Consider the following 20009-nt stretch of genomic DNA (forward strand, 5'->3'; position numbering starts at 1 on the left):
AAGATAATGATCCAAATATGTTACCATATACAGCATACGGAAAGAGGATACAAGTAGATTACTACCTTCTTCTAATTGTAAGACATTCTATACAAACTTTTTTTGATAAATCGGGTTTATACTATGCACTTAGTCTAAATACATGTTTCTGAACATCATAGGTGTTCATTAACCTTGTGTATTTATATATGTCTAGTAATCCCATAGAATATCTACTCTATGTATGATAAGGGTACCTCTAATTTGATGAGAAGTACTTGATCTGACTCGTACATATCTGGAAGATTTAATAACGCAGCAAGCTGTTCAAATATTTGTGGTGCATGTATATTTTTATAACTAATGACTTTCTGAGAAACTATTCATGAAGCATTAAGCAAAATGCTAAATGTATAGATGTATATAACAGGATATCTCAGATGTTTTGTAAATGCAGCTAATGCATTACATCCATGTGGACATTAAATATATAGCATTTGTGTAATAGGCTGATAGAGATATACCTCACAGGCAGCATTAATATTGCAAGAACAGGTGCATTAAATATACAGCATATGTGTATTAGGATGTCATGGCTATTTCATATGTTCAGCAGATATATTACATACACTTGGTTATTATATGTACAGCATAAGTGTATTTGGGTGCCAAAGGGTGCCAAAGGTATTGTTGATGACTCCCTATGGAAATGTCATGGACCAAAAAAAAAAGCAAGACAAAAACTCCAGAAAAAGGGTAAATATCTACTATAGGGAAATAGATCTGTTTCCCATTAAAAATTGTGAACTTTTCATTTTTTGTTTTGTTAATGAAGCTGGATTTTTATAAGTGTTTATTTAATGAGCCATCACAGAATTCAGCCTCTAGTCATAAATGATGGGGAAAAAAAGTGTCCCACATAGAACATACTCAGCTTAAACAGCATTTCAAACTCCAAGGATAGAACAAGCTATAATTAAATAACAAAAAGCTCATTGTATTTAAATAAGGCCTTTACATAATTCACTGGGGCTATCTAAGAACCTTACTTCCTTGAACTAATATGACTATTCACTAGTTCTCAGTTATTGCAATTGACCTTTTGGGGTAGCTCAAATCAATACAATGAGTGGAAGATCAGACTTTTAATGCTTAAGAGTCACCCTTCTATGAGAAACTGCACTGGGGTGTTTGGCCATGGGAAAACTAGCAGGATGGTGCTGGTTATACCTTCTTGATGTGCAATCACTATACTTGGCTTCTGGCAGAGAAATGCAGTGTTCATTTCTTTCAGGACAATCAGTATGCCAGCTGATAGTTAGTAAAATCACATTTATTAGCAACATGTTTATCAGCTGCCAATGTTAGTGGTTATTGAAGGCCCCTAGGTGATTCACTTACAGCTTTGTTTCATTTAGCAGACTACCTATGGCAGTACTATATATCACACTTCAGCCTTTACTAGCCATAGTTCTGTAATAAAAGACTGCCATAGTTTCTTTTTAATGTTCTTGTCAAAATGTGATTACCTAAAAACAGAATAGTGAACTAATAGCTTATAGCAGTTCTCAGTAACTTACTAACATATGTAAGGACATTTTGTACATTATTCTTAAGATGTAGCAGTCATTAATTTACTAATTGACACATCATTATATCTATATATATTGCTCACACAAAAATGAATTATTTGATGCTTTGTTAAACAAATGGAACAAAACTCCTATTCATCAAAATGGGTATATCTAACATTTTAAATAAGCTGTTATCTGTAAACCCATAGATATTATTAGGTCATATAATTTATAGAAGATTTTGTTATTATATAAGTAGATACACAGTGGGTTTCCTATGCAATAACTTCACTGTTGGTTTTCTTTTGTTTTTGCTCAAATTTGATCAACTTTAGTAGTTCTTAGAATATTTTTTTTATAATAATTGATCTGCAAGATGATTTTATGACATTGATTAGAAGCCTTATTCTTATAGTTATGACTATTAACGTTTAGGCAGGTGCTGATTGGATGCTGCTTTTGATAGGAGGTTGATTTGAGTGACAGATGTCATTCGAGTTAGGAGTTTTAAACTCCAGAGGGGTTTGGGTTCATTATTATGTTTCAAGTTTATGTTATAAATATTTTCTAATAACTTTTCAGACGTTCATTTCTTATGTAGTAGGAAACAACTTTAATCTTAAGAATTTGATAATTTTACACTATGTTTGTTCTAATGATCATAATAGTATTCCTACTGGATATAGTCTTGTGTATTTCTTAGATCAGTACGTTTATATTTACATCATTTTATTTTCATTGACTACACTAAAAGGTATATCAGTCAACATTAATGGTTTAAATAATCCTAATAAAAAGGAGGAGTTTAATTAAATATCTTAAGTTACTTAAATCCCAGTTAGTATTTTTGCAAGAAACCCACTTATTAACAGATGATATATTCAGGCTTGACTCTAAAACGTATAAGATTTTAGTAAGTTCCAAACATACAAAGAAAAAGAGAGGAGTAGCTATCCTATGGAACAACATAATGCCTTTTCCTAAAATAATAGATATATATAAGGATAATAAAGGAATGTTTTGTGCACTCACCATAGAGCTAAACAGTAAAATTTTCACATTGATCAACATATATCGGATCCCAGGGATAGGGACAAACACAATGAAACAGCATCTAGATCAAAGGGAACATTGTTTTGGCAGGATATTTCAATTGTATTCTAGATTACAAAGACTCCAGTACTAATGGGAAGAGAAGAATATCTACATCATCTAAATTATTAAAAGACTTTTCAGATACTTATTTTTTGAAGGACATTAATTACTTTGCAGATACTACTTCTTTGTTTTACACCTTTTTTTTCCCATAGACATAACTCATACTTGAGGATAGAAAGAGTTTTTATCTCTAATAATTTAACAGATTCCTTAAACAAATCAGTAGTGATTTCATGTCCTCTATCAGATCATAATTCCATAATTTTTGAATTGGTAGTCAATCCAATTTTTAATATTCATATAAAAAGGATCCCAGCTTATATTACAAAATTAAAATATTTTAATGATTTCATTTCTACAGAAGTACAGAATTTTTTTAGAACTTAACAATACAAATGATATATCAAAAATTTACATATGGGATGCCCTAAAAGCTTATCTATATGGTAGGATAATTAATTTGTACAACAAAAAAAGAAAGCTTGGGATAAAGAGCTGCAGGATATACAATATAAATTAGACACTTTGAAACTTAGCAATATGGGTGATAAAGATATATCAGATAAAAGGAAAGAAATAAATATGTTAAATAATAAATACTTAGAAATATTAAAACATAAAACTATGATCAATATAGAAAAATTCAAGTTTATTAATTTCTCTGATAACCCTAAAGCCTTAAAAATTCTTGCTAATAAAACAAAAAGATTAAATAAATGTAATCATATTAATGAAATATTCTCCCCTAAAAAGGGAAAAATGGTATTGGTACTTCACAATATATTAGCTGAATTTAGAGAATGTTTTATAAACATTAACCAAACATCTACTGCAATTAACTCTAAAGAGGAAATAAAAACATTTATTAATAAATACACTAAAATAAGACTTTCAGAGGAACAAGGGATTTCTATTGATAAACAAATATCTTTCAAAGAACTCCAAACTCACATTACCAAACTAAAGCAAAACAAAGTACCAGGTAATGATGGCATCATTCCTGAAATTTACAAATTACTACCTATAAATGCTCTAAAACTGCTTTATGATGTATTTAACCATGTTCAGGACAAAAAGATAATTCCACCTTCTTGGAAATACACTTTTATTTCTCCTATATTAAAAATTAATAAAGACCCCTCTAAGTGTTCCTCCTATAGACCCATCTCCCTATTAAACACTGATTATAAAATATTTATGTCCATTTATGCAGAAAGACTTAAGACACTTTTACCCAATTTAGTTGATAGTGATCAAACAGGGTTTATAGTAAATAGAACTTAATATGATAACATTAAAAGAATATTAACTTTAATTGATGCTGTGAAAAATCTTAAAAAAATTTAACCCTAGTTAGTCTAGATATAAATTGTGCCTTTGACTCAGTTACATGGGAATATATGTTCACTCTATTAAAGGAATTAAATTTCTCCAATAATTTTATCAATCTTATCACTCAGCTATATATTGGTAGCCAAGCTTATGTTAAAATTGGTACTAGTATATCTCAAAATATACTAATAATAAAAGGTACTAAGCAAGAATGTCCTTTATCCCCTCTTTTATTTTCATTAGTTATGGAACCATGGGCAAATTTAATAAGACATGATACAGATATTGAAGGATACAAATTAAGCTCCACTGTGTCATCTACAATACAATTTTTTGCAGATGACATATTGATCACTCTTGGGAGTAGTAGTGAATCTATACAAAAACTTTTTAAAAACATGGAATATTTTCAAAAAAACTCCGGCCTTACTTTCAATAATAATAAAACACACATTCTTTTATCAGGTTCAAAAAATACAATATACCTGATGAATATAATGAGTATATAGCTCAATCTCAACAAATAGTAAATTTAGGAATAATTATTACTAACAATATTAAGGATACCATTCAAATAAATTACAATAAAAGTCTATTACGTATAGAAAATATAATAAATAAATGGAACAAATTACCCTTTTCTATAATACAGATGATACTTCTCCCCAAAATCTTATATATAATTCAATCTTTATCTATACCTCCTTCTTACCAAATAATTAAAAAATGTAATTCAATGATTCAGAAATTTTTGTGGTTACCAAATAAGCCAAAGATTTCATTAACATACCATATGAATAATTGGAATAATGATGGTATAGCCTTACCAAATTTAGAAATGCATTCAGTCTCATCAGTATTTAATGCAATCTCTCATCTCATTGATGTGGAATACACTGCTAAGTAGAAAGAGTTTATATAGGTATTGTCACAAAATACAAAAGATATGAACAATTCCTATAAGCTAAATATAATCAGTAATCCCTTTATTTGGAGGTTAAAAGATTATATTTCTGAATTTTCTTCTCTTAATTTTAACTCTAAGTATATAATTTTCTCTTAAAATCATTTAAAAATTATATATTTAAATATAATATCTATAAAGATTGGCTTTTTTACTCTTCCCTATAGCCTACACATACAGAACCATTTTCTCTTCAGATTATACAAAAATGTTTATATTTTAGCAAAAACATATTTTGGCACCAAATGATGATAAATAATGAGTTAAAATCCAATAGTTCACTCTTAGAAGAGTATAAACTTGATACATTTTATGGTTAGAACTTCAAGAAGCCAGGCAATATGTATTAAATAAACTAGATTCTATGTATCCTACAACTAGGAAAACAATTCCTAAACTAATACAGAATATGCTTTTATCAGTTTTGCATAAATCTCCCACTAAAAACAAGTTATCAAACATTTATAAGGCAATTAAATGTGATTTAGACACACAATCAGATAATTATTGGAAATATTTTTCTTTAATTAATAATAATCCCCCCTCTGAGAAAGACAAATTGAATATTTTACAATCAGCAAGTATGACTACTTCTTTAAAGTGGAAATTATACACATGGAGATTTTTATATAGATCACTCATCACCCCTTATAATATAAGTATATTTTCTAAAAAGAATATAGCATGTTGGAGATGTAATAATGAATTGAATGCAGACTGGTCTCATATGTTTTATAATTGCATATACTTAAGAAAATTTTGGGATGATATCAATAATTTATTGCAAACAATTTTTACTGATGAATTCTTTATATCTAAATCACTTGTTTTATTTAATACTCCTGTTCCAGATTGTGTAAAGGAGAATAAGTACCCTTTGGTTTGGTCTATACTATCTATAGCTAGAAAAACAATCACTAAGAACTGGAAATCTAATACAACACCCACATTTCTGGAATTTAAAAATATACTCCTTGTAACATGTAACTTGGAAATGTTGACTATTAATTCTAGATCATCTAGGAATACTACATTATATAATTCATGGAACATCATTTATGAACTTATAGGAACATAGTTTATTAATTTATGTAAACAGATGATTTTATTAATCCTACAGTAGCATTAAGATGTTTTTTGCATGATGAATGTCTTTGTACAAAGTTTAGTTACTTTGGTTTATATATTAGAAGGTTTTTTAATTTTCTATTTTTAACTTTAAAGAAAAAATTGTTACAATTTCATGGATATATTTGTTCATTTTAATAATCATTTAATAAAATTATTAAAAAAAACAGCAGTAGAACTTAATACAGGTTTAAAACATAGTGACAGATGTTGAACATAGTTACAGATGTATAACATAATTCTTTAGTGGACAACTAAATCAATTTGTTATTGAGGTACATAACAGACAGTTACACTTGTAGCTACAAAAAGTTCTTACTATATGGTAGGTAGCTAGATTTGAGAGCAACCAAGCTAGAAAAGAAATAAGGTAGTTAGTGGGGTACAGAGAGAGGTAGTGGGTGGGTGGAGTGGGTGATTTTAGAGGGGGGGGTTGCAAGGGCATAGCCAGCATGTTTTTAAGTGTGCTTTTAGTAAAGACTTGAAGTGGGTGGCAGAAGTTGCAGAGGTAATTGAGGGTGGGAGTGAGTTCCATAATTTGGCTATAGCGCAGGAGAGTAGTACTCTTCCTTCATCACAAATAATTCACAACCACATTAATGACAATAACTCTTAAAATAGGCCACTAACATTGTATTTATACTCACTCTCATTCCTCTTTTTATTATAAACCCTACAGTGCATATCCATCTATACACACACACACACACACATATATATATATATATATATATATATATATATATATATATATATATATATATATATATATATATATATATATATATATATATATATATATATATATTATCTTGTATTAGTCTACAACTGTCTCTTACACCCAACGCATATAACTTATATGTATATTTAACTTCATAAATTATACTTACTTTAATTAATATTACACTGAGCTTCCACCTGCACTCAAATGTGATTGAATTGTTCTGAAATGTATCATTGACTATTTTAACTATGGCTGTAAATTGTACATTTTTGTAAATTTTTTCATTGTGATTTTTGATTGCATGCACATCTTTATGTTGGACCTTTTCTCCCCAGGCCTCCACTGAAAATGGGCTCACTTCAGCCCAGTGGACTTTTCTGGTAAACAAAAGCAAATAAATAAATAAATACATAATTTTTTCATTTGTGATATTATATTCTACTTTATAATTTTCCATGTAGCATGTCATATGGCTCAGTAGCAAGTGAAAGTGACATTTTACAGGTACATTTAGAATAATGACATGCCCAAGCATCCCTAATAATAAATATTCCCTGTTATAAATTTAACAGTCACTTCACTAGATTGGAGCTATATATTTGGTATATCAAAGCTATTGACAAGCTGATGCACACATAGTCATGGAAGATAATGAGTCATGTGATAATACTGAGAAATACTGCATGCTGGACTTCTAATCAGCTAAGGATGTGACATAAAATAGCCATATAAAGAAACCAACAAACAAGAACAAAATACTTCATGTAATACTCACAGTATGTTTAGCTCTGCAATGCAGAATATGCCAGCCACAATGCATTCCTTGGTTCAACAGTATGCATTCTGTGCGCAGAACTAGGAAAATAATTAAAGCTTCCTCACAGGTGGCAGGCTAGGCACCCTTAGCAACTGGAAAATGAATGTCAAAGGTTTGATAAATAAGTGACAAAGCAAGGGTCTTTGAAAGTATCCACCCTTTAAGGACCATGAAAGCTTGAGTAAGACTGTTCTAGTATTAACAATTGAATTGGACTGTAGTCATTTATATTGACTCAGAGACTGCACTGTCTTAGACTGAGTGACATATTTGTGTTTTCAATTATCACTAATTTTTTGAGTTAGAGTGACTTTGGACTGAAAAAAATAATGTAGGAGCTTGTTCTCTTTCTTTAGTGTTCATATGTTGCCATTGTATGAAATTCAGTTATTTATGACCACGTGTTTAGATCACATGTATACTTAGTAATCAATTTCTGACAATCAGGGCTTTGCAGTATTGGGTTTCAAGATATTATAGTGGAACCTATTCAACTATCTCTTGTATATTAAGTGTACCATTTTTCTCAGACTTGATCCAAATACAAACGTGTGAAGAATAAGAATCCTGGCTGAAGACTTTTTGTAAGGCCAATTATTTATTTAAAACTGTAACCATGTTCAAAATTGACAGCACTCTAATGTAGCCCTATCCTACTTCACTTAGCCACACCAATTCAGTTCCTCCCTGCTGCCTCATCTTGCACTGCAGTCAGCACATACCCTGCCATATTCCTAAAAAATTTTTACTTGGGTTTTACTTGATGAACTTTAATTAGGCTGCAAAATAACCAAGACATCAGGTTCCACTTGCTATCTATCAAAAAGTTGGTCATACATGTGTGGCCAGTTATGAGCCCATATTGGTCAATATCTTTTCTCTCATGAAGGTTGCAATTAACACTTCAAAATTATCTTTTTACATGTTTTACATATTATGCATTTTACGCTTATGGGTCTATTACAGCCAGGATAATTATGATTGCCTACTTTAAAATTATGAACACCAGTGGCAATTTCCAAATACTTGGCACAAACCTAGACCATAGTGTATTTTGAAATAGTATAGCCAAAGAATGAGACAAACTTGTACCTAGTTTTGTTACAAATCTTATGTGAATTCCATCAGGTTGTGTGGCACTACTTGATCTTATATAGTTCAAAACTGCTCTTACCATTTCTTCAGAAATTATAGAACAACTAGTGCTAATATATTCTACCATGGGATAACCACAAATAACGCTGACCTTCACAGATCTTTCCAACTCCTGCTAAAAGTTGCTACTACATCATTTTCCTTGCTTATGGGTTGGTCCTCATTGCCCAACTCACATGGTACTGCATTCATAATCCTATTTTTTTATCATAATGAAAAAATATTTTTTTAAGTATCTAATGGTTATCTACAAGGGATTTTGCATACCTTAATTTACATATTGATAGTGTATCTTTTGAAATTATTCATTTCCTGAGCACTTTTGACAATTACACATTTCTCTGTTTTGTTTTTATACAGCAATAGATCTTTTAAGGTGTTGTCTCATTCCTGACAGATATCTATTAAATGTAGACATAAAAAATTTGAACAAGTTTATTGACAACCCATATAAAATTATGTGTTTCATAGCTAAGAACTGGGCTAGCTGCCCTTGTGGGCCATTTTTTTATCCTAGCCAAATTTCCTCAAAGGTGAGAATCAAACTTTATACCTTTTGTCTGTGAGGTAAACACCTTAACCATTATGCCAACCCATGTATGTGGGTGCAATCCCCTGTAGTAATGTTCTGGCTAACTGGCTTGGTCAGATCATGAAGTATGCAAGTGGAAACTGAGAGAATCAAACTCAAGTCTATAGCCTGAAGAGTTCATAGCTTTAACCATCTGTGCTATACTGCCTGCTACAGTGCACTCCTTTAGCCATATGCCTGATAGAAGATGATGTATGGAATGCCTTGACATATTTATGCCCTCTTAGAAATAAGATAAGCTCTTACAAATGTAACATGGAGCTACAGTAATGAAATTCATAAGAGCATTTGACTGTGTAGAAGTGTTATTACCAAAGCTAGTTATTCTTGAAAGCTGAGTAAGGATTGTACTGCTTTGTTCAATGAGATTGATTATCTGCTCAATGAAAACAAGCCAGATATTAACCAAATATGAAATTATCCCTCTTCACACTTTCTGGCTCTGCAGGAGAGAAGGGTGTCATAACATAGTCCAGGTTTATAAAATATCCAACTATCTGTTTCTCAGGAATCTGTAGTTTGCAGACGCCAGACTTGGCTATAAAATTCTGCAATGGGTCTCTCCTATTCCATATGATCACAGACCCAAACTTATCTTGGTTACATCTTTTGTCACCAATGAACTAATGGCTCTGCTGGACAGAGGCACAGGGAACTAATCGAAGGGGGTAGCAAAAGCCAACACATTCTGGCTAGGCTTATAAATGCCCTTGGGCAGATAGTCTAGTACTTACCTATGAACCTATGAACCTATGAACCAAATACAATTTTACTTTCAAACCTTCAGAATGGTATACTTTATATCCTCTCCAAATATGTTTCTCTTATGGGGGAATATTTTAATTCATGCATTGGGGACATGGTTATCAATGTTCTCTCTAATGTTTACATAATTGTTTTTCTCAAAAATGTTTCCATTTTTCAAATACAGTTGAATAAATTCCATAGTATTTGTATATAACATCTCAAATAACTATGTACACTATTTACATCATCCTGACACTATAACAAAGCTCAATATATACAATTAATTTATAGGTATAACAATCCAGTTATCAGAGTGTATCAGTTCAGTTATTGTAAAGTGTCAATCAATGAGAAGACTTTTTTTCAAATGATTGTTAATAAATGGCTTAGGATGAATCCTTAATTCTTTAATTTTAATTTCCAACAATGCTGTGGTCTTCAGTAGGCTATAGAAGTCTTCCAAACTTGGTATTGTGTTTGTATTCCATCTTCTTGTTATACACTTCCTTGGGATTGCAAGTATTGTCCATACTAGATACATATTTGACTCATTCAAATGAGGACCTTCGTACACATTTAATATTATTAGAGCTTTAGATAAGTTAAATGATTCATTAAATAAAGCTGGTAAAAAGTTTTAATACCATTCCAAAATGGCTTAATTTTAACACAGTCAAAAAAATGTGATTACAATCTGCATTGTATATTTGCTCACACCTCCAACATATTCCCTTTGTGGAAGAATTAATTTTAGTAGTTCTATATGGAGTTAAGAATGCTCTGTGCAAGCATTTCCAATTAAAAACTTTCCAGTATTGTGTAAAGGATGTATGTTGTATTGATAATAAAATATTTGATTTAATTTCTTCAGTTAGCTGTAATGAATGTCCTTTTGTTATATACTTCCAGTATGAGGATTTGGGTGTTGTTTTATAATTTATCAATATCTTGTAAAATTTCAAAATACTATTTCCCATGTCATAATCATTATATATGATTTCATATAGGTATTTTGTAAGTTTAGGTACTTCTTTAAATGAAGAATTACTAATTATTCTGCATAAATCTTACAAATACATCAAGAATGCTTTGCATACTTAGCCAATCTTGTTGTGGAATTTTGTATGTTGTTTCTATTGTTTGCATATCCAGAACTTTTAGTTCTTTGATACATTGAAACCAACAAACAAATCCTTTCTGTTCCCAGGAATTAATTATTTCTCTGTATATTTTATGTGGATAGCACTTTGTAACTATGAATGGTATTAAAAGATTAAACCAGATTTTTAAATCTATATTTGTATTAATAATATCCTAAATGAGTCAATGTAATAAATAATCATATGAGTTTAAGTGGGCTTAGTTATGTTATATTGCATACTAATACATAATATGTGCCATGGCAAATTGTTTTTATCTGTTATTTGAAATTTTTTTTGTGAATCAAATTCATTTATTGATATTACAGTTAATAATTATTTCCAATTTACAGAATAATTTGGACTTATCCAATCTGAGATTGTTTTAGATATTGATGCTTTTATATATGTTTCTATATCAGGAAGGTTTAATCTTCCCTGTTTTGATGGTCTGATATGATGTATTAAAGCTATTCTGTTTCTTTTGCGAAACCATAAAAATTGTATTAGGCATGAGTTTATTTCTTTGAGCATATTCCATTCTGGTAACAGTTGTATTGCCAAAGCTATATATAGAATGTTTGGGTAGTAAAACCATTTTATTAGCTGTAGTCTATCTTCAAATGTTAATATTATTTTGTTCCATTTTTCCACAGAGATTTTAATTATATTTATTATATTATTGTAGTTTTTTGAGACCAATTCATAATTATCCTTGCATAACTCAATTTCCTAGATATTTTAAGGTAGATTCTTGTTTCCTTATAATGTGATGCCCCTTCATCTGCAATTCTTTTTTTTATTTAAAAATAAACATTTTGATTTTGATTTATTGAAATGGAGTCCTGAAGTCCTGTAAAATGTGTCAATTAAAATATCTAATTCTTCTAATGTCTCTTTTGTATTGGATAATGTTAATAATATGTCATCAGCAAAGAACATTACTTTAGAATTGTATTGTTCATAAACATCTACGCCTTTGATTTTTGTATTGTTATGTATTGAATCTGCCAATATTTCAATAGCCAAAGCAAATAGAATTGGTGACATGGGACATCCTTGTTTAGTACCCTTTGTTATATGTATAGATTCAGAGGTGAAAGAACTTAGCTTAACATACGCTAATTTATTTGTATATATATATATATATATATATATATATATATATATATATATATATATATATATATATATATATATATTCTTTAGTAGATGAACAAAGGAAGGAGGAAATTCAAATAACACCAGAATTTTGAATAAATAGTCCCAGTTTAGGGAATCAAAGGTTTTCTCTATATCTAAGCCAATTATGAGTGTTTATTTATTTTCTTTATTAATATAATCTATAAGAGAAATTATACTTTTAATATTGTCATGTGTGTGTCTATGATATATAAATCCAGTTTGATCATTATTTATTGTTTTGGATAGTGGCATTTTCATTCTGTTAGTTAATATTGTCATAAATATCGTATACTCATTATTTAATAATGATATAGGTCTATATGAGTTACAGAGGTTTGGGGATTTGTTTTCCTTTAGGACTGGTAAGGACTAAGGAATATGTCCAAGAGAGTAGTATTAAAGCTTGTGACTGAATTTCTAATAGAGTTTTATGGAAGAGGGATAGTATCTTTGAAGGAAAACATTTATATATTTTCATAATTATGCCATCTATACCTGGAGCTTTATTATTTTACCCTCTTTTACTGTATCTGCAATTTCATTGAAGGATATGGGTGCTTGTAGATCTAGTTTTACATTTTCTGTTTTTTTTATATTAGAGCATTTTTCTTCTAGATTTAATTGATCAATATGTATGTTTTCTTTTTGGAAATGTTCCATATAGTGATTTCTATAGGCATCAATAATGTCACCTATATCTGAGACATTTCCCCTTTCTTTTCATGGAAGATACTTTTAATGTTATTAGCTTTTGATTGTATTTTACTGCTTGTGGATAAATTATGTAGATATTTGGGAGAAGTGGCCAAGGTATTAATTTTTAGTTTTTTTAAAGCTAAACTAGTTTTATGTGTTAGAATTTTGTTGTATTTATTGTTTAACATTTCTACTTTCTTTTTCATCTCCAAATGATTTTGATTTTTTCAGCTTTTACTGACAAAAGTTTGGATTGTAGATCTAATAATTCAGTATTCCATTCTCTGATTTTTTTAAACCAACTTTGGGTTTTACCATATATGTAAGCTTTTAATGAGTCCCATATCATTATTTTATTTATCTCTGTGGTGTAATTAATATCTAAGAAGAACTGCAATTCAGATAATAACCAGTGTTTGAACTCTTTAATTTTAGTTATATATGCTGGAATTGTAAAGATTAATGGTTTGTACCCATTTTGAAGTTTTAATAACAATGAATTGTGGTCTGAAAAGGGGCAGGGAGTGATTGAGAAATTAATGCTTTTAGAGTGTAAGTCCTTGCCAGCAAATATTTTATCTATTATAGTTTGGGTACCAAATCTGTGATCTTGATGGGAAAATGTTTACATAAAAATTTGATTGTGGAAACAATGCATGCAAAGGCAGAATGGGTTTAAAAGAAGGCATGATTTGAATGAGCTATATAATGTTTGACTGATAATGACTGGGTAGATTATAAGTGATGTATAATGTTAGCAAGTAAAATTATATTAATATAGTCTGTTTCATTTATATGAATATTTGATTGCCTGTGTCATAAGTATGAATGTAATTGCCTACGTCATAATTGATAATTTAATAAAGATGTTTCTTGCTTAACAAAAAGATCTCCGTAGTGAAAATCAGGTTTTTCCTCAACTAATCATTACATGTGCTTATAACCATCCTTAAAAAAAGTAAATACCAACTAGCACATGAGTTATTTATGGGAGAAAACATCATAGTTTTAATGCAAGTGTTAAGAATTTCCAAGAGAAGGAATTGCTAGACAGATCAGAACATTTACGTCATGATGTATAAAAGCTAGATTCAAAGTATTAAAATTATTTGGTGATAAAGGAGACATTTCTGACAGCAAATAAGATTAATCACAGATTATTAAGAAATTTTCATTATGTGCCCTAGAGGACCAGTTTAAGGTCCACTAACTCTGTGGTACTTTTACACCCCCTGCCAATATATGGCATTTTCCTTAGCTTCTCTAACACTGTGTGTAAATGCAATAGAGATTTTGTGAATAAGGCTTATATTAAAAAAAAAGCAATACTTTCTGTATCATCATAGAAAAAAAAACACCTATAATCTCACAAGGATAATAATTGGTACCACATTAGACTAAATATTTTTCATAATATAAACTGAAGCTTCCCCCTGCTGACTAAGTCATTCTAAAATAATGATAACTGTAGCATCCCAGTCAGAGACTAAGAAGATGATCATGTAAGAACTAAATTTCATTTGTCTAGCTACAGCATGGATTATCAAGTAATTTGAGCAAGAAACAACAACCTTATCACACTGTAGTGTTTAAACACTGTATAATTTAATAAATGATCATTGCAACTTTATTAGAGCTGAGTAAATGCTGTAAATGGAGATGTGTTTCCCCTTATCGAAGTCAACGACTAATTCAGAGAGCATACATGATATGTGCAAAAAGTGTAACATGGTTCCTTTAACTTAATGAATTTCAACAAGCAAAAAACTACATTGAATTAAGACTGTCCTTTTACTGAAAGCTTAAACCAATAGCCACAGACCAACTAGGTCCCACTAGCTTCATATGACATGCAAGTCATTCAACCACTTCTGAAGACATGCAATAAATACAAAACATTAAGGCAAAATTGACCAGCAATTATAGTGAATGACTCAAGGGTGATTTTAAATAAAAATAGAATACTACCAGCTCCTTTTCCAAAGGTATAGCATCAAGTCACGGAGCACTTTATCCAGCTACATAATGTAATGGCAATCTCTCATGAAGCGCCACAAGAAATGTAACTGTTATGCTGTACAGGCTAAGGTTAGTTTAAAATAAAAATAAAAGAGTAGGAGGTAATGAAGTTATGTAAAATAAATGATTGTTGATTAATAGAAATAGTTCATGCATTATAAAAAGCTTTTTAAGAACAACTGGCTTCATTTCAAGAAGGGCTAGTGTAATGATATTATTCAGCAGGCTTACAACCCCAGAGTTAATGATGAGATGCAAATATAGCAGTATTTCCCAGATGACTAAATAACACTATAATACTCAGAAGTGCCCAGTGATGGGAGTAATATATTACAATATGTAATATATTATCTAGTAACTTAAATGTTACTATTGCTTAAACCAGTGGTTCTCAATGTGGGCGATATCACCCCCTAAAGAGTGATGGAAAACTTCTGGGGGCCCTATATAGTATGGATAGTAATCAGATGTTAGGAGGTAATAGAGACTTTGAAGTGGCAATTTGGATACAAAATTACAACATAATGTTGTCACAACTCATAGCATGTAGCATTCATAACAGATCATTAGAATGAATCTGGAGCAAAATTTACTTCAATTTTTTAGCACTGCAAGGAGCTGAAAACTAATGATGACCAGACTCTGGCCCTGCCTGGTACTGTGGGACTCTCACCCACTAAAACAACCCTAATAATAGGACAATTCTAGGCTGCTAGAGATCATATCCTTACCTTTCCGTATTAATGACATTGATTCTGCATACCACCGTCAATCAGAATCAAACTCATCACTCATTGGTTTAACACCCAATGTCCCAACTCACTGCACCAAGCAGGATTCTTCAGGTAGATGTATGATCAACCAGCTTTTGCCTTGACAATTTTTTATGTTCTATTTAAAATTCTTTTTGGGTTTTGAGTTTTAGTTGCTGAAAATAGACAAAATGTGATAGTTTTTTATAGGTCTTGTGCTGCTGGCTGGTTTGGTTTAATTATTATTTGTGACTCGCTAGCTATAAACACAAGTCTTCTTCTCCTTTTGGCTGTGCCCATAAGGGATCACCATGGTGGATCATCAGTCTGCAGAACAAGTGGCAGTAGAGTTTTATTTTGTGGGGTTGCCAGCCCAGCACCCAGCCTTCTTCAGAAGGCACATGCATGCACACACACTCACACCTAGAGCCAATTTAGAATGTTTAATCCACCTGAAGCATGTCTTGGGAATGTAGGAGGAAACCAGAGTACCCTGAGGAAACCCAAGCAAACACAGGCAGTGTAGATGGTAATGTGTGTTGTACCTTTAAAGCCACTGTAGTTTGGTGGTACGTGCATATAAGTACTGAGCACAGGCAAGCCAGAGTGCCATTTTGTGTAAGCAGCCAGACTGAAAGCATGCATGAGTGTAGCAGTTATTTAGCTAGTTAAAGTTTTATGTTCCAGTCATCCATCCTGCTGTGTTTGTGTGTAATAAACATCTTAGACAAACACCCAAGCCTCATTGTCTTATTTGAATACACAAGATGAGTGGCATGGTGTCAGAATGGAGTTTTAAGTCAAGACTTCTTAAAACCATGAGGCACACAGTAAGAAGTGAAGGAATATAACGACTCATAAATGACTTGTAAATAGGTTAGAAAATATTTCCGGGTACTTAATCTTGTTTGAATGATTTTTCCCGTCATGAATATAAAGCAAAGCATTCAAAATGTTCAAAATAAATTACTGAATAAACAAAATGCTCGAAACTCTGACATATTGAAAAAAGAACGTGAAATAACTGCAAAAACATATGAAACAATATCTGAATCATATAAAATTTTGAAAAAGAGAAAACAATTGCATTTCTTCGCAATGTACTACTTTTTCCCATTAACTAAAGCTATTCAAAGTATCTAAAGTGTGCAAAGTGTTGGCAGTGTGTGCAGTATTACAGTACAGTCTTTTCAAAGACTACAGTTATTTCAAAGAGTCTGTTGTGCAGCTGAATATAATTACAAGTACCTGATGTGTGTTTGACACTAATTTGGCATGGCAGAGGGATTTCGCAGATCTGATCCACTTGTGTTTGATAATAATATTGCTGAAAATTGGGAGTGTTTGGGAAGAATACACTGTATTTTCATACAGGCTCCTTCTTTTGATCAAGATGACCATACAAAAATATTTATTCTGCTCAATTTAGCTGGTTCAGAAGCCATTGAGAGAGAACATTCATTTGTATATGCACCTGCTGTTTATACAGAGGAGGGAGAAGACCGCCTTATTGCGGTACAGGCTGAAATGCAGGAAGACCCTGAGTGCTTAAAACATAAATTTAGAGAAATGTGCAAATGAATATTACAGTGGAAAGGCACATATTTTGTGCAAAAGATCAAAAGCCTGATGAGACTTTGCAGCATATATAACTGACTTGAGAAACAAGGCAAAAACATGTAGATTTGATGATCTGAGAGTTGAGCTGATAAAAGACAGGATTGTGTGTGGTGTTAATAATGATGCAGTGAGAAAGATTTTGCTTTGAGACAGTGATTTAAGTTTAAGCAAAACCTTAGAGATTTGTCAGATATGTGAGCTTACAGAAAAGCACACAAATGTGCTTATAAATGAGAAGAACATGCTTGCAGCTTCTTTCAGCACAAATGTTGATAGTGTGCAGCACAAGGTTAAGAGGTATAGAGGCTGTGGCTCCCACAATGAAACCCAGGGCAGCTTAAGTAAAACCCAGGGCACAAAGTCAACTGTCATAATTGTGGAAGCAGTCGCGAACCTAAATGAAAAAAGTGCTTAGCTTTTTGTCAGCAATGCTACAGATGTAAAAAGAGGAATCATTTCAGAAAGCTTTTTAAATCTAAAGAGGTACATTCTTTTATGAAGAGACAGCATTCCAAGAAGCAAGTTGATCAAGTAGAAAGCTGTGACCCTACTTTTTATGTTGATGGTGTCTCTGTGCTTGAGGAAAAGGTTAATACAGTAGATTTGTTGGCATAAAGTGAAGTATTTCATATTGTATTGATTAATGGGAGACCTGTAAAGCTCAAAGTTGATACTGGTTCAAAGTGTAATGTTATATTAGCAAAAATGTTTGCTAAAGTAAAAGCTGGTGAAAAACATTTCAGCACCGCTATCTTCTACTATTTTAATTTCTGCACTTATATACTTAACTGTACTTACTTTGCTTTTCCAGTAGTGAAGAAACATTAAGTGAATGTGGTTGGCTACTTCAGTAGGTATGAGCCTTTCTCTCACTAGTAAGGTGAGTGTGTATGTGAGCACCTTCTGACATGGCTGCTATAGTCATGTGACCAGTAAGCCCCACTCACTTGGTCTCCAGAGGAGCAACCATCCCATGCAGTCAGCCATCCATGTTTGTGCTGCCTGGGTTTGTTGCTCTCTGGAATGATGTAGCAGCCATCTGCGCCAGGAGTTCAGTCTAATAACATCCAGCTGTTTTCCCTTCCTTATCCATCATTCTCCCTTACTTGTGTATTTTCCAATCCCCCCCTCACCAGTTCTCCAACCTTTTTATGTATGTGTCCATCTACTTTCCACCCTGTCTTATATGTGTATAGCACCCCAGCTTGTCTGAGTCTGTGTTCTGCATTTGTCTGTCCGACCCTGTTACTTGTCCTTCCACCTCTATCTCATCCACAGCTATCCATCAGTTCCTTATCCAGATACTCTTCTTTTCTGAAGTTTACAATAGGGACTCCTTCTGAATAAAGAAATGACATTCCCTTTACTCATCTTTCATACTTTATGGTTAACCTTCCTTGTTTACCAATGCTTGCAGTTTTTCCCACTTATAAATTCCTATTGATTACATTTCTCCTCATTTACATGCTGAAAAAGGTAGCCTCTTTGAACACAGTCCAAATGCTCTTTTTGTTGGCTCCTATACTGAGCTCTGTTGCCCATTTTATGTTGGCCTGATGCTGCCTACAGCTGTACGCTGCTAGTATTCATACATGAGTGTGAATTGACAAGGTCATGCAAACCTTCTTTAGCTGTGACATTTGCCACTTGTCCATGTGTGCTAATGCAATGCCAATTATATCATTACAGCTATATCTTTCGTCTATGTGGTTCTTTACTTGTTATATGGGTGCTATCCATTGCTTAATACATGCCTGATGAGCTCTGTGCTGCTTTGCATAGCAATTTCCTTGAATATTATCACTATATAGTCATGGAGTGCTTCTTATTCATCAAATGTTCCTCAGGGAGGTGACTGCTATGGGGTATCTAACCCTGCAAACAAACTGTGTCACAAAATGAAAAAAATATATAAAACTATGTTTATAATGTGCTTCCTAAAGAGGTTAATCATTGTACAAGTACTGCTATTGGAGCTTTGAATTAATTAAGTTTATGATAGCATATAAGGCTAATATGACTACTCATTTAGATAATTTCCATGGTTTAAGAAGCTGTATTAGTAGATTCATATTTGTAAATATTAAACATTTCTACCAGTAAATGTACAAAGCTGCACACTGTGCTCCCTTTTTCTCTTTGAGATCACCTGCATCATCAGTAATGGAGATATGGCATGCTTAGCTTAAAAGGTATAGCAGTCCTAAAAAGCAAGAGTTCCAATTTTTATTCAGATATTTATTCCTCTTCTGTTTTGTACAGCCACTAAGGCTACCATTTCATCTCATATGATGCTCCCTTTGTATCATGTAGAGAGGTGTATTTTCAAATAAAAGGCACTGCATTTGGCCGTACATCTTCTCCTATGATATTCACAAAATGTCATGCTTCAGGTATTGTGTCTTTGAGACAGATGTGCACGTACACA

This window comes from Protopterus annectens, chromosome 1.part0 (genome assembly GCF_019279795.1).
Source record: "Protopterus annectens isolate FY-2018-M chromosome 1.part0, PAN1.0, whole genome shotgun sequence".
In the NCBI taxonomy this organism is placed as follows: domain Eukaryota; kingdom Metazoa; phylum Chordata; order Ceratodontiformes; family Protopteridae; genus Protopterus; species Protopterus annectens.